The sequence below is a fragment of the Anopheles gambiae genome, chromosome 2 (assembly GCF_943734735.2).
Source record: "Anopheles gambiae chromosome 2, idAnoGambNW_F1_1, whole genome shotgun sequence".
NCBI lineage: Eukaryota > Metazoa > Arthropoda > Insecta > Diptera > Culicidae > Anopheles > Anopheles gambiae.
This window is the reverse complement of record NC_064601.1, coordinates 64,265,210-64,278,476: the sequence shown is the minus strand read 5'-3', so window position 1 is coordinate 64,278,476 and position 13,267 is coordinate 64,265,210. Positions and strand designations below refer to the sequence as shown.

Here is a 13,267-nt window from a genome sequence, read left to right as displayed (position 1 = left end):
TTGCAGAACGGGTTTTAACGCAGCGATGTTGTTGATATATCAGCCGATTTATTCAACAGAAGGAGGAACAACGATATGACGCCAACGCACAATAGCTTTTCAATAAAATGTACACACACGAATTTCTTTGAATTTTTCATTTTGACAGCATCCATATGAGAGGTTTATAATGCCGGGATTTGGGGATTGAAGCAGACCGAAATGTACCGCAGAGCCGCTGTAAAGCAATGCGCGTGACGTCACGCATCGTTGCTCATTTCGCCTTGTTCTCTGAGTGACAGCCATACCATCAAGGCCAGATCAAGGCGAGAACAAGGCGAACGGTTTCCATACAGATTCTCTCTGAGATTGTTGAGAGGGAATGATACCCCAAATTTTGAGTGATTTAGGCCGAGGGGTATGAGGAAGCTTGAGGAAGCAAGGAGAAACGCGCTGCGATGAGAGTTCGCATTCTGTTTTAAGGCCGGGCTACATTGATCGTACTCCCAAGTGTAATTTCGATTTTCACTAGCGCATCTGGCGGCGGCTGGTGGAAGCTTTTTTTGGTCGTCGAGGGAATGGTCGTGCCGGATCTCAAATTTAAGTTGTTTTTCCATCGTTTTTTGCCATGAAAATGGATGCAATGCTTATAGAACACCTCTCATATGCAATGCTTTGGATGTGTTGGTAGCATGATTGGAAAGAACACAACACATTGAGAACTGCAGAGCGCACCGTGCGTTCCGGGTGGGAAGGCGAAGGGCTCGCGCGAGGGTGTAACTCATTCCTCTAAGAGTAACTGCTAACGGGGGACGGTACTCAAATCACTGTATTGACATTCAAACTCACTCACATTCAAACATAAAGTACACTTTCACAACACATTTATAATCTATCATACTCACGAATGGCGTCATACTGCAAAGTACCTGGTCGAGCCAGGCTCCGGGAAACTTGTCGACAATCTGCGTTGCCTCTGTTCAGCAAATTCTTACCTGTCGATCCACGCACTGCATGTGCGTCTGTACACACTGTTTGTTCACTTCACACTTTACCAAAACACTGCGTGCGGGTCTTATAACAAAACACGCACAACCATCTCCGGCAAAGCGTCACGCTGTACTGGTGGTTTTGTACGCGTAGGAGGGGGGACATACGGAGCGATGGTTCGATGCTGTAGTGTAAGCGAAACAACACGATGTGACGAGCAGCTCCAAGTTGTTGAGCTCGCTGAAAGAAGACACACACATTCACAGACGGCTCGTCAAAGCACGGTATTTGTATTGGTGTTAGTGAAGCGCGCGTGTAAAACAGAATGCGAACTCTCATCGCAGCACGTTTCTCCTTGCTTCCTCAAGCTTTCTCATACCCCTCGGCCTGAATCACTCAAAATTTGAAGTCTCATTGTTTGCGTGGGTTACTATTGGAGGAATGAGTTACACCTGTAGGGAACTGCTCGATAGCAGGAAACAGAAAGTTAGGAAACTGCTCGACAGTAGCACGAACAGCCCAACTCGTGGGTATAAACGGAGCGCATAAGGAACGGTCCTTATGTAGCTCGTTAGGACAACAGGAATAAAAATGCTCTCTCTTACAGGGTTTCACACTTTATCTCAAGACCGCGGGACCCCTTCCCGAATCTGTCCCGAGTCTGTCAAAGCCAAAGTTAAGACTGCGGTATGATGCTTGAAAACGTTGATGATACCTGAATTCATCGGATTCAATACTGAATCTGCGGCACATTTCTCGAAACACACTGGTCCGCGCCGAGGACATGCGGTCGAATATTTTTTTACACGGATGACCTTTGTGTACATCAGTGTACTGAAAACAGTGAATTATTTTTTCGTGTTTTTACCAGAAAAGATTATTTAAACAGTTCAAACTACTTTCTTAACACTTGTAAATATTTTAATTAAACACATATGCATTCACTCATTTTATTAAATTGTCTTTTTTGGTAAAAAAACGAAAAGGATAATTGAGTGTTTCTAATAGACTGATGTACACAAAGGTTATCCGTGTAAAAAAAATATTCGACCGCATGTCCTCGGCGCGGACCAGTGTGTTTCGAGAAATGTGCCGCAGATTCAGCATTGCATCCGATGAATTCAGGTATCATCAACGTTTTCAAGCATCATACCGCAGTCTTGGCTTTGGCTAAGACAGATTCGGGAAGGGGTCCCGCGGTCTTGAGATAAAGTGTGAAACCCTGTATAATCTGAACTCCAACCGAAAAAGTCGTTTCCGTCAATCCAAATTCCACACGTGCTATCAGTCCGTTTTCGTATAACCTCCAAAGTGACCCCCAAAGTGGTGACCCCGACAGTTTAAATTGATACGCAAAAACCTCGTTTTTAACCTCTCCGCGAACGTTTGTACAATAAAAGTGCTCGCGACCGCTGTACGAGATGAATCCCTAAGGAAGTGCCCCCATCGCACCGAAGACGACTCCCCACGCGCCACCGGCACATATCAAAGCGGAGCACGAGGAAAGGCATGTGGTTTCAAAAATAAGTTTTCCTGATTTCGATGTGGATGATGTGGACACCTGGTTCCTCTGCCTGGAAGCGGCTTTCAACGTCAACGACGTAAAATCGGACAAGCAGAAATTCAATACGGTCATCGTGGTGCTCGGCAACCGAGCCAAATACGTTTACACTGCCATTGCAAAGTGTAACAAAAGGGAGAATAACGATCGTTACAACACGATGAAAAACGCCGTACTGGAGTATTTTCAACCCTCGGAAAATCAGCGGCTAACCAACCTCCTTTCCGGTGTTTCGCTGGGCGACCACAAGCCCAGCATGCTGCTCTCCGAGATGCGAAGACTGGGCGGAGAAGGATGCTCCGACAGCGTCCTTCTTAACATCTGGCTTCGTGCACTACCCAACACAGTGCGGTCCATCGTTTCCGCCTTGCCCACCGCTACACTCGACGAGCAGGCGATCGTGGCTGACAAAATCATGGAGGAGCCACGCACGGAGATTGCACCTGTACGAAGAGAGGCCTCCCACACGCATCACACACCGAGAACATCATCGGATATCGCAGCACTCGAAGAACGGATCGAGCAACTCTCCCGGAGACTGGACGAAGTTCTCTCGGTCGATCGACGCGCAGCTCATCACACATCCCGTTCCCGCTACACATCAAGGTCAAGGGACAGGAGAGGACAACGACCTACGCACTCATCACGTGATCATCGGAAGCCGTCCTCGCCACGCAGATGGATTTGCTGGTATCACTACTGGCACGGAGCGAAAGCGGAGAAATGCGAGAAGGAGAAGGAAGGTCGACAGCACCATCCAGTGCGTCAGGAACAAACCGTAAGTAGTGCCACCCGTAAACGCGTAACATTTTCTTTCGAGACACTATGTGTAAAGTTTCACAAGGATCCGCGTACGGCCGTGTTGAGGTCATCCACCCCGTACACTCACACTTCTGTCGATCTACTGTCCAGCATAGCCGACCTTAAAGTGAGCCTGCGTAGCGAGCTGTCACAACAGATCACAGATAATAAGCGCGAGCTCCTGAAAATGCTTAAGGACGAGATCCGTTCTTGTCTGTTTTCGTCGAACATTGCCACTGAATTGCCGTCACAACAACCCATTCATCGCAAACCAGCATCATCGAATCCAGGATTGTTTACTTCAGGGGTCAACAATATTACATCGTCACAACAGTTTCCATCCTTGGCCGCTTCATTTAGTGTAAGTGTGAGCCGACCGTCGTCCAACACTACCATGCCACCACCTATTAAGCCGCTATCACCACTACTTAGAGGATCCGGATCGCCCCTTGACTCGAATTCATTGGATATCATTCCACACACTGACATGCGAACATGTGTCTATTCTTTGCACGTTTTGCCCATCGGTCACCACTGAGCAAATCTCACACATGGTGCAAGTACGTCTAGCACTCGACAAGCGGGATGTGTTCGTTCACCGTCTGACGAAATTTGGCGCCAGTACACTCTCATTCGTCTCATTTAAGGTGGGCATACCAGTCACTCTACGCAGCAAGGCTCTCTCACCTGAGACATGGCCCTCCGCTCTAACGTACCGTGAGTTCTGTGACTACCGGACCAATAATATTAACACTAATGCTCTCGCAGCCGCCGATACAAATTCGATGCTTCAACCTACACTCGATCACCCTGTCACTCTCACTACAGACACTTATCGTAATCCTCTCCCACGGTTTGGATTGAGCACTCCGATACCAACTGCCAATACAGATCCGCCCGCGCAGCCTGTTGCGACTTCATATGACCACCACAGATGCAGCTTTGTTTACAACCGAACCACAACAGGACCTTAATGAGCAAATGCTTGTCACTACCACACCTAGCAGGTCGCCTCCGGAATGCTTAGCCGCGCCTAAAAAAAGACCGAAGCGAAACGCTAAACGGACTGATGAATCTGCTGACGCTGGCCCGTCGGATGAATAGCAATCTTGCCCTGCATCCGGCGATGCACCTCGCTCAGCTCATCCCAGTCTCTCTATCTACTACCAAAATGTACGTGGTCTACGAACGAAAACTACAAATCTTCGCCTGGCGCTATCAGAATCAAAATATGATTTTATCATTCTCACCGAGACTTGGCTTACTCAGTCCATACCTTCTTCGCTCCTCACTGACGATCATTATCATATCTACAGGTGCGATAGGAATCTTTCCAACAGTGCCCTCTCACGCGGTGGGGGTGTTTGAATTGCATGTTCCTCTTCAATACCGACATGTGAAATCGCATCGCCTAATACCATACTGGAACAACTTTGGATCAAAACATTGCTGCCTGGTGTCTCTGTTTACATCGGCGTTGTTTACATTCCGCCTAGTCATGCGAATGACCCCGCAGTGATGAACGCTTTACATGATAGTGTACGTGAAATTTCAAGCCGCATTAAAGAGAGCGATTTATTATACGTCTTCGGAGACTTCAATAAACCTGATATCAGATGGGAGCTGACTAATACATCTGTTGCATTAGCAACGTCCGGTGATATATATATATATATATATATATATATATATATATATATATATATATATATATATATATATATATATATATATATATATATATATATATATATATATATATATATATATATATATATATATAAACATATATATATATATATATATATATATATATATATATATATATATATATATATATATATATATATATATGTATATATATATATATATATATTTTTTTTTTTTTCCCCGAAATGATTCACTCACGGCGTTAGTTAGGTTCTCTTAACTTCACTTTATTGAATTCTATTAACGCAGTACGTAACGGTGGTACTGTAAATTTACTATAACAAAGTGGTTAAAAAAATTCCACTGCTTCTGGTTCCGCGGTGATGACGAGAAAAGAGAAAGTGCTTTCCCAAATTTCCCTTTTATGGCTTTTCCACCATTGCAAATTCGCGGGCTTGCGATTTGCTCGATCCTCATCGTTAGTCGAGCAGTCCCACAGTCGAGCAGTAACGTGGGTCAAATGTCACTGCTTGACACTTGCGCTGACATTCGATGTTTTCCTGTGTTAAACAATAACATTCTCCCGCCCAGTCAATTGCCCGGAAGCTCTTGACTCTTCAGTTCGTTATTGTTGTTGTGTCGTGACCATGTGTTTTCGCTTACCATTTCGTGGGTTATTCTTAGTGCTGTCGACTGTTGGTCTCCGGCGCGTAAGTATTATTTTCCTGTTGTACATCCAACACGGCTATCTTCGTGGCCGGCCGTTCGTAGATTCCGGTGCTTGTAGCTACGGTTGCGCGCCGGACTTGCCCGTCCCTCGACTGGATGACCGCCACTACCCGTCCCTTGGGCCAAGTGTTTCGGGGAAGGTTTGGATCCACGATCACTACAATGTCGCCCTCCTTAATCGGACGAACCGGATGATGCCACTTAACTCTGCGCGTTAAGGTCGGTAAGTAGTATGCTACCCACTTCTTCCAGAAGAGATTAGCCATAACCTCTGATACCTTCCATGTGGTTTTTAGGGTAGCGATGTCGTCACTGAATACTGCTTTCGGTGCCTCTCCGTTAGCTGTCCCTAGCAGAAAGTGGTTCGGGGTTAAAGGAAGCTCGGATTCGCTGTCAAGTGGTACCTGTGTAAGAGGGCGAGAATTAAGCATCGCTTCGATCTCCGTTAATGCAGTCGTTAACACTTCGTCGGTTGGTAGCCGAGACATCCGTATTTCGCTCATCGCCTTCTTGACGGATCGCACTAGTCGTTCCCAGCAGCCTCCAAAGTGTGGTCCACCAGGTGGGATAAATTTCCACGCGAGACGCGGTGTTGTAAACTCCTCCGCTAAACGCTGTTTGTCTATCGCTTCCCAGGCCTCAGCAAGCTCTCGCGATGCACCGACGAAGTTCGTACCGTTGTCGTTGATGAATTCCAAAGATTGCCCACGCCTAGCGATGAAACGACGTATAGCTAAGATGCATGATGATGTGGTCAGGGAGTGCACAGCCTCTAGATGGATGCCCCTGGTGGTGAGACAGGTGAAGAGAACGCCCCAACGTTTTTCGACTCGTCGACCAACTGCTACGGGAACCGGGCCAAAATAGTCGACGCCCGTGAATGAGAACGGCTTCTGATAAGCAGAAAGACGCTCGGAGGGAAGGTTCCCCATCTCTGGAGGCTCTGGCTTGGCATCACGGTTTTTGCAGTGCTGACATGTCCTACGGATACGATTGAATTCGGCTTGCAGTCTCGGTATGTATAGCTTGCTTCGTATCGCATTTATTGCCGCGTGATGGTTTATATGCTGGAACCTACGATGAAAATCTGCTAAAATTAGTGCTGTCACCTGGTGTTGTCGTGGCAGGATCACGGGCCGCTTGGTAGATTCGCTAATCCAAGGACAATTGGTCAGGCGTCCGCGCATTCTCAGTACTCCGTTGTCATCGACCTCGGGGGACAGCTTTGCAAGTATGCTCGTCTTCGGCAACACGGATTTCCATGTGCAACGTTGTTCGCTTGCGTCACGTGCGTCGGTTAATCGTCGTATCTCCTGTGAAAAGGCATCCCTCTGTGCCAAGCGAAGAATGGCATATTCTGCTTTTTCAAGCTCGCCTTGTGTTAGCGGTCCTGTTGTTCTAGCCGTTCTCTTAGAAACGATAAAGGAGACAAATCGTAAGACGTACACTACTGACCTTAACAAGCGATTCCAGGATGAAAACGCTCGAGCTGAATCCATGGCTTCGTGTTTGTGTTATGATGCATCATGTGTAGCCGTAACTCTTCCTTCGTGTCGGTGGGATATTGTTCGGGAACTGGCCACTCACACTCGGGCTTCCACAAGAAGTCCGGTCCGCGGAACCAGCGACTATCGGGATCTGCAGTTGGTACCTTCTGCCACTTCGTTCCATCATCAGCTACGTTTAACTTTGTTGATAGCCAGCGCCACTCATGCACAGAAGTCGTCTCCAGGAGTTCGCCTACTCGGAAAGCAACAAACTGACTAAATCGGCGATGATCAGACCGCATCCAGCATATCACGTCACGTGAATCGGTCCAGTAGAAAATGCGTTCGATGGCTATTCGGTGTTGGGCGATAATCGCTGCAGCAAAGCGGGCTCCGATGACTGCGGCCTGCAGTTCTAGGCGCGGGATGGATACAAACTTAATCGGAGCTACGCGACTTTTGGCACCCACCAGAGAGCATTCGATAATACCCCCATTGTTGAAACGGAAAAACACCACTGCAGCCATCCCGTTCTCGCTGGCATCGCAGAATACATGAAGCTGTATTTTTGCATTTACCGAAGTGAACTGACGATAGCACCTAGGAACACGTACTTGTGAAATAGTCGGCAATACCGCAACCCAAACGCTCCATTTTTCGGCTAGTCGAACGGACAACACATCATCCCATCCAAGGCCAGCACGCCAAATTTCCTGCATAAGAATTTTTACGTACATGAGAAAATTCGCGATGATTCCCATTGGATCGTAAATCGCCATCACTGTTCGCAGAACGTCGCGTTTTGTTGGCATCCGTCCTCCAGATAGCAGCTGTATGTCGTGTTTGGGGGATAGCTTGAAAGTAAATGTGTCGGTTAACGTATCCCACCACATACCCAAAACCTTTTCGGTGCGATCATCGGAGCACATGTTTATCTTGTCTTCGGGTGATGCCGTTGTAGGTGAGATGTCACACGATGTGAGTTAGACAGCCAGTTTCGGATTTCGAAACCACCTTCAGCATGGATGTGCCGGACTTGTTCAGCTAACGTGATGATTTCTTCGTCAGTTTCAGCGCTGGCCAAAAGATCGTCTACATAATGTTCTTCCTTTATGCATTTTACAGCCCGTGAATATTTGTCAGCAAAACGGTCTGCGTTCAAATTTTTAATGAACTGTGCGGTACTCGGCGAACATGCAGCACCGAAAGTCATAACACCAACTGCATAGACATCCGGTTCGCTACCTGTAAAGTCGTTCTCGTTCCATAAAATCATCTGGGATCGTTGATCATCTGGTTTCATACGGACTTGGAAAAACATTTCCTTGATATCCCCAACTATGGCCACACGATGCTCACGGAATTTATATAATACGGATAGAAGCCCTGCCAACAGATCTGGTCCATTTAGTAAATATGTGTTGAGGCTAACACCCTGAACCTTCGCCGCTGCGTCGAAAACTACTCGCACCTTGCCTGGTTTGTTCGCATTGAAAACCGGAAATATGGGCAGAAACCAATCTCGGGGGCCTTTCATCGACAGTTCTTCAGGCGATAATCGTCGTATATAACCCTGCCTTTCATAGTCCCTCATTTTCTCAATGACTGCCTTAGCTAATACAGAATCTTTCGACATTTTTTTTTGCAGGCATTTGTATCTTCTCATAGCCATGTCACGAGAGCATGGCAACTTAACATCGTCAAAACGCCACAGCACTCTGGATTCATAATGCTTTCCGTTGAATTTCGATTCTGCGTTGAGAATCCCCAACGCTCGCTTATCATCCTTTGAACGAAGTGTTTCCAACGGTTTGACGATACCGAGCGATTCGAGCGTAAAAAAGTTTTTTACCGCTGCGTCCAGATTGGCTTCTGCATCTGCGCCGCAGTTGCATATGTGGATGGTATGTATTGCTTGTATGTTAACACTGTTGGAGTTCTTATTACGTGGGCCATATACGATCCATCCCAATGACGTCTTTGCCGCAACGGGCTCATATTTCCCACCTTCCGCGTAACGAGTCGGTCGAACCAAATGATGGTTGTCGATACCAATGAGCAATCGAGGCCTAGCGTTTTCGTACGCATGAATTGGCAAACCCTGTAGATGCGCGTACTGTTTAGTCAGTTGTGTCACTGCCAGAGTCTGGGCTGGTAGAGAAAGGCTTTGCACCGTGTGCACCTTTGGGATAATATGTACACTGCTGTTTTGCCCGACTCCTGAAATCTCCAAAAGTGACACGCGAATTGAACCCGTTTCGTCACTTCAGGCACAGAGGATGGGGCTGTCCTTCCAGACCGAGCTCCTCAATTAGGCTATGCTCGATGAAGGTACCGGTAGATCCACTGTCAAAAAAGGCAAAGGTCGTGATGGCCTTGTCTCGCCCGTAAACTATTACAGGAATGTATTTTAAAAATACATCACCGGTAACCTCAGAATGCGCGTTCAGTGATGCTGTGGCAACCGCGTACTCGTTTGGTTATGAATGGCGCTCGGGATTGTGTAATAGTTCGTGGTGCAGATACTCGCAAGCCTTTTTCCCTTTGCAGCCGTAGGTGTGTATTTTCAGACACTTCCGACAAGCATTCAGTCTGCGTATAGTTGCCCATCGATCATTCACATTTAGTCTGTTGAACTGCTCACACTGCGACAGGTCAACACAAGTGGCCTCACACAGTAGACAAATTAGTCAGCCAAGCAGTAAATTCAGCCAAGATCAGCTGCTCTTCAAACTCCAGCTCTCGTCTCTCAAGCTCCAGCTTTCGTCGAGTCAAATTTCGCATCCGAAGTTCGAAGGCGGCAACAGCTTCGCTCGACTCCGCAAGCTTGTCCGCCATCGTCCTCCCGGGTGTGCAAACCGGATGGCGTCGGCTGATGAACGTTCGGAATGGCTGCCCCACATGCGCCGACCGCCGTCCGCAGTACGGTTCCCGCAGAAGCGCCGTCCTGCGCTTGCGGTCGTAGTTCCATGTCCTCGATGGCCGCTCCAGATGCACCGTCCGCCGCCCGCGGCACGGTTCCTGCAGAAACGCCTCCCTGCGATGGCGCTGGTTGTTGCACGTCCGCAGTGGTCGGTAGGTGCGCTAACCGTGGCACGGTTTCCGAGGATGAGCGATGTAAAGGCCCCAGGTCTGCCACAGTAGAGTTTGCAAGCGGTGTGTACCGCGATGCAGGGGCTTCGCGAACCTCCGAAGTCAACCGTTGCTGCGGTTCCCTCAGCAACAATCCTGCACCTAATGGTGCGTTCGGGGTCGATGACCTTGCGCGGTCAACGATCTCCAAAGACGAGTTAACCGTCCAATCTTGTCCAGTCGGCGCGAACGATCGGAAGTGAAGTGAATCCGCGGCCGGTGCGAGTGGCCTATGATCCAGTGCTCCCGTTTCAGGTTGCTGAGACTCGTTCGTTTGTGCTACCGCTGGAGGTGCTTTCGATTCGTGCTCGTGTTCCATAGTGAGAAATTGCGTATGTTGGTGTAATGTGTAACGTACACCTCAACTATTCTCTTGCCGTCCGACGTATCGTCTGTTGGTCGCGTTCCTAGGTGTTTCGCGGCCTCAACTGTCTTGCGACACGGTTCACTCACGCACTCGCGTAAACGCGTAAAATTTCCAAACGTGGAATTTTTTTAAAATGTTGCGTTAGCAACGTCCGGTGATATTTATATATATATATATATATATATATATATATATATATATATATATATATATATATATATATATATATATATATATATATATTTTTTCCCGAAATGATTCACTCGCGGCGTTAGTTAGGTTCTCTTAACTTCACTTTATTGAATTCTATTAACGCAGTACGTAACGGTGGTACTGTAAATTTACTATAACAAAGTGGTTAAAAAAATTCCACTGCTTCTGGTTCCGCGGTGATGACGAGAAAAGAGAAAGTGCTTTCCCAAATTTCCCTTTTATGGCTTTTCCACCATTGCAAATTCGCGGGCTTGCGATTTGCTCGATCCTCATCGTTAGTCGAGCAGTCCCACAGTCGAGCAGTAACGTGGGTCAAATTTCACTGCTTGACACTTGCGCTGACATTCGATGTTTTCCTGTGTTAAACAATAACAACATCAGAAGCCACCGATTGCTCTCCATGTTATTCTGTCGTGCATTATGCACCTTTATGCAATTCAGTGGCTAATACCGATTTCGTTGATGGGTTGCATAGTAGCGGTTTATTTCAGTTGAGTGGTATTGCAAATCAATCTGGGCGTCAATTGGATCTGGTCTTCGCAAACCTAGCCGCAACCAATATTTTGTGCGACTCAATCACACCTCTGTTCTCTGTGAATGGTACTTCGGCTCTAGAGAACTCCCTCCCATACGTAACACACTGTAGTATTCCACTTCTCAGTGAGGACTTTCATCATCCTTCATTGGATATGATGTTTTATTATCCCGTACAACTATCCCACACCATCAAAAGTCACACTCGCAGTACAGTCAATAGAAATTTCTTCAAAACGAATGTGGAACGTATGAATGCTCTTATTGTGTCGTTTGACCGCAATTTTGACTGCTTCAACTTTGCCACTATCGACGAAGCCACCGATTTCTTTAGCGTTTTTATGCGCTCAGCGATTAATTCCTGGGTTCCTGTTGCTTAACGAAAGTCTGGCCCCCATTGGTCTATGCATCTTTAAGACGGTTGAAAAAAATAAAATCAAAAGCCTACGCGGATTACAGTAGAACGAGATCATCGCTGCATAGCAGAATTTTTTTCGATGCACTGAACAATTATCGTCGACATAATCGTGTGCTCTACCGCTCCTTCATTCGCCGTACTGAAAGGCAGCTGTTTTCTAAGCCGACACGGTTCTGGTGCTTCTGGAACAAACGGCGCAATATAAGAAGTATCCCTCCGTCAATGAGCTACAATGGCCAAACTAGTATCGATACATCCGATATTTGCAACACTTTCGCCAATCGTTTCGCTGATGCATTCACCCTTCCTGTTCACAATCCTAAAACACTAGCAGAGGCCACCCGCAATACTCCATCGGATGCTATCGATTTTATTATATCCACAATTGACGAAGCATTAATTGCGCGCACACTCAACGATATAAAACCATCTACATCATCTGGACCTGACAATATTCCCGCATACATTTTGAAGCACTGCCGTCAATCACTCGCACCCATTCTTGCCAAAATATTTAATGATTCCCTTATGCGTGGCACGTATCCTGCGTCCTGGAAACACGCGCGAATAGTTCCTTTCCATAAAGGCAGTCGACTTCATGCTAGTAATTATCGTGGCATTGTATCCCTATGCGCTTGTGCAAAGGTGTTTGAGCTCATTCTATACAATCCGCTACTCACAGCAGTTCAAAACTATATGAGCCCTAGTCAGCATGGATTTCTCCCAAGGAGATCTTCCACCACAAATCTTGCTGAATTTGTTGGCTACTGCTTCGACAACATGGATCGTGGTACTCAAGTTGATGCAGTATATATCGACTTCAGGGCTGCGTTCGATAGTATTTCTCATGATATTCTACTCTCGAAGCTAAAAAAAACTCGGGTTCCTCGACTGGCACATCACCTGGCTGCGTTCATATTTAACTGGTCGTTCGTACTACATAAGCATAGGATCTCATCGTTCTCACTCCTTCACCAGCTCCTCCGGAGTGCCTCAAGGGAGTAACATGGGACCGCTACTCTTCCTCATCTTTATAAATGATCTATCTTTCGTTTTACCGCCAGGCCAACACCTAATGTACGCCGACGATGTAAAAATATTCGCTCCAGTTAGAAACGACAGTGACTGTGTACGCCTTCAAACGATCCTTGAGAATCTGGAAGCAGAAACGCCCTCCAAGTGTGTGCTGATAAATGCCAGTGTATATCATTCAGCAGAGCCCGTCACGTCATCACGTTTACATACACTATGCTCAACACGGCTTTGGCTTTGGTATACGTGATCTGGGGGTGCTACTCGATCAGAAGATGTCATTTCGCCCTCACATTGATAGCGTTGTTGCGAAGGGAAATCAGCTACTTGGTTTAATTACGCGGACCTGTAGCGAGTTTACCGATCCCATGTGC

At 46.9% G+C, this 13,267-nt stretch overlaps 1 long non-coding RNA gene across 1 annotated transcript; it reads left to right on the top strand.

Moving 5' to 3' along the window:
- Positions 1–5,600: 5,600 nt before the first annotated feature.
- Positions 5,601–9,726, top strand: LOC133392211 (uncharacterized). Its single transcript, XR_009765539.1, has 4 exons — positions 5,601–5,933; positions 6,007–6,272; positions 6,347–6,725; positions 8,846–9,726. It is a non-coding gene; the product is annotated as an uncharacterized LOC133392211 (long non-coding RNA).
- Positions 9,727–13,267: the final 3,541 nt, after the last annotated feature.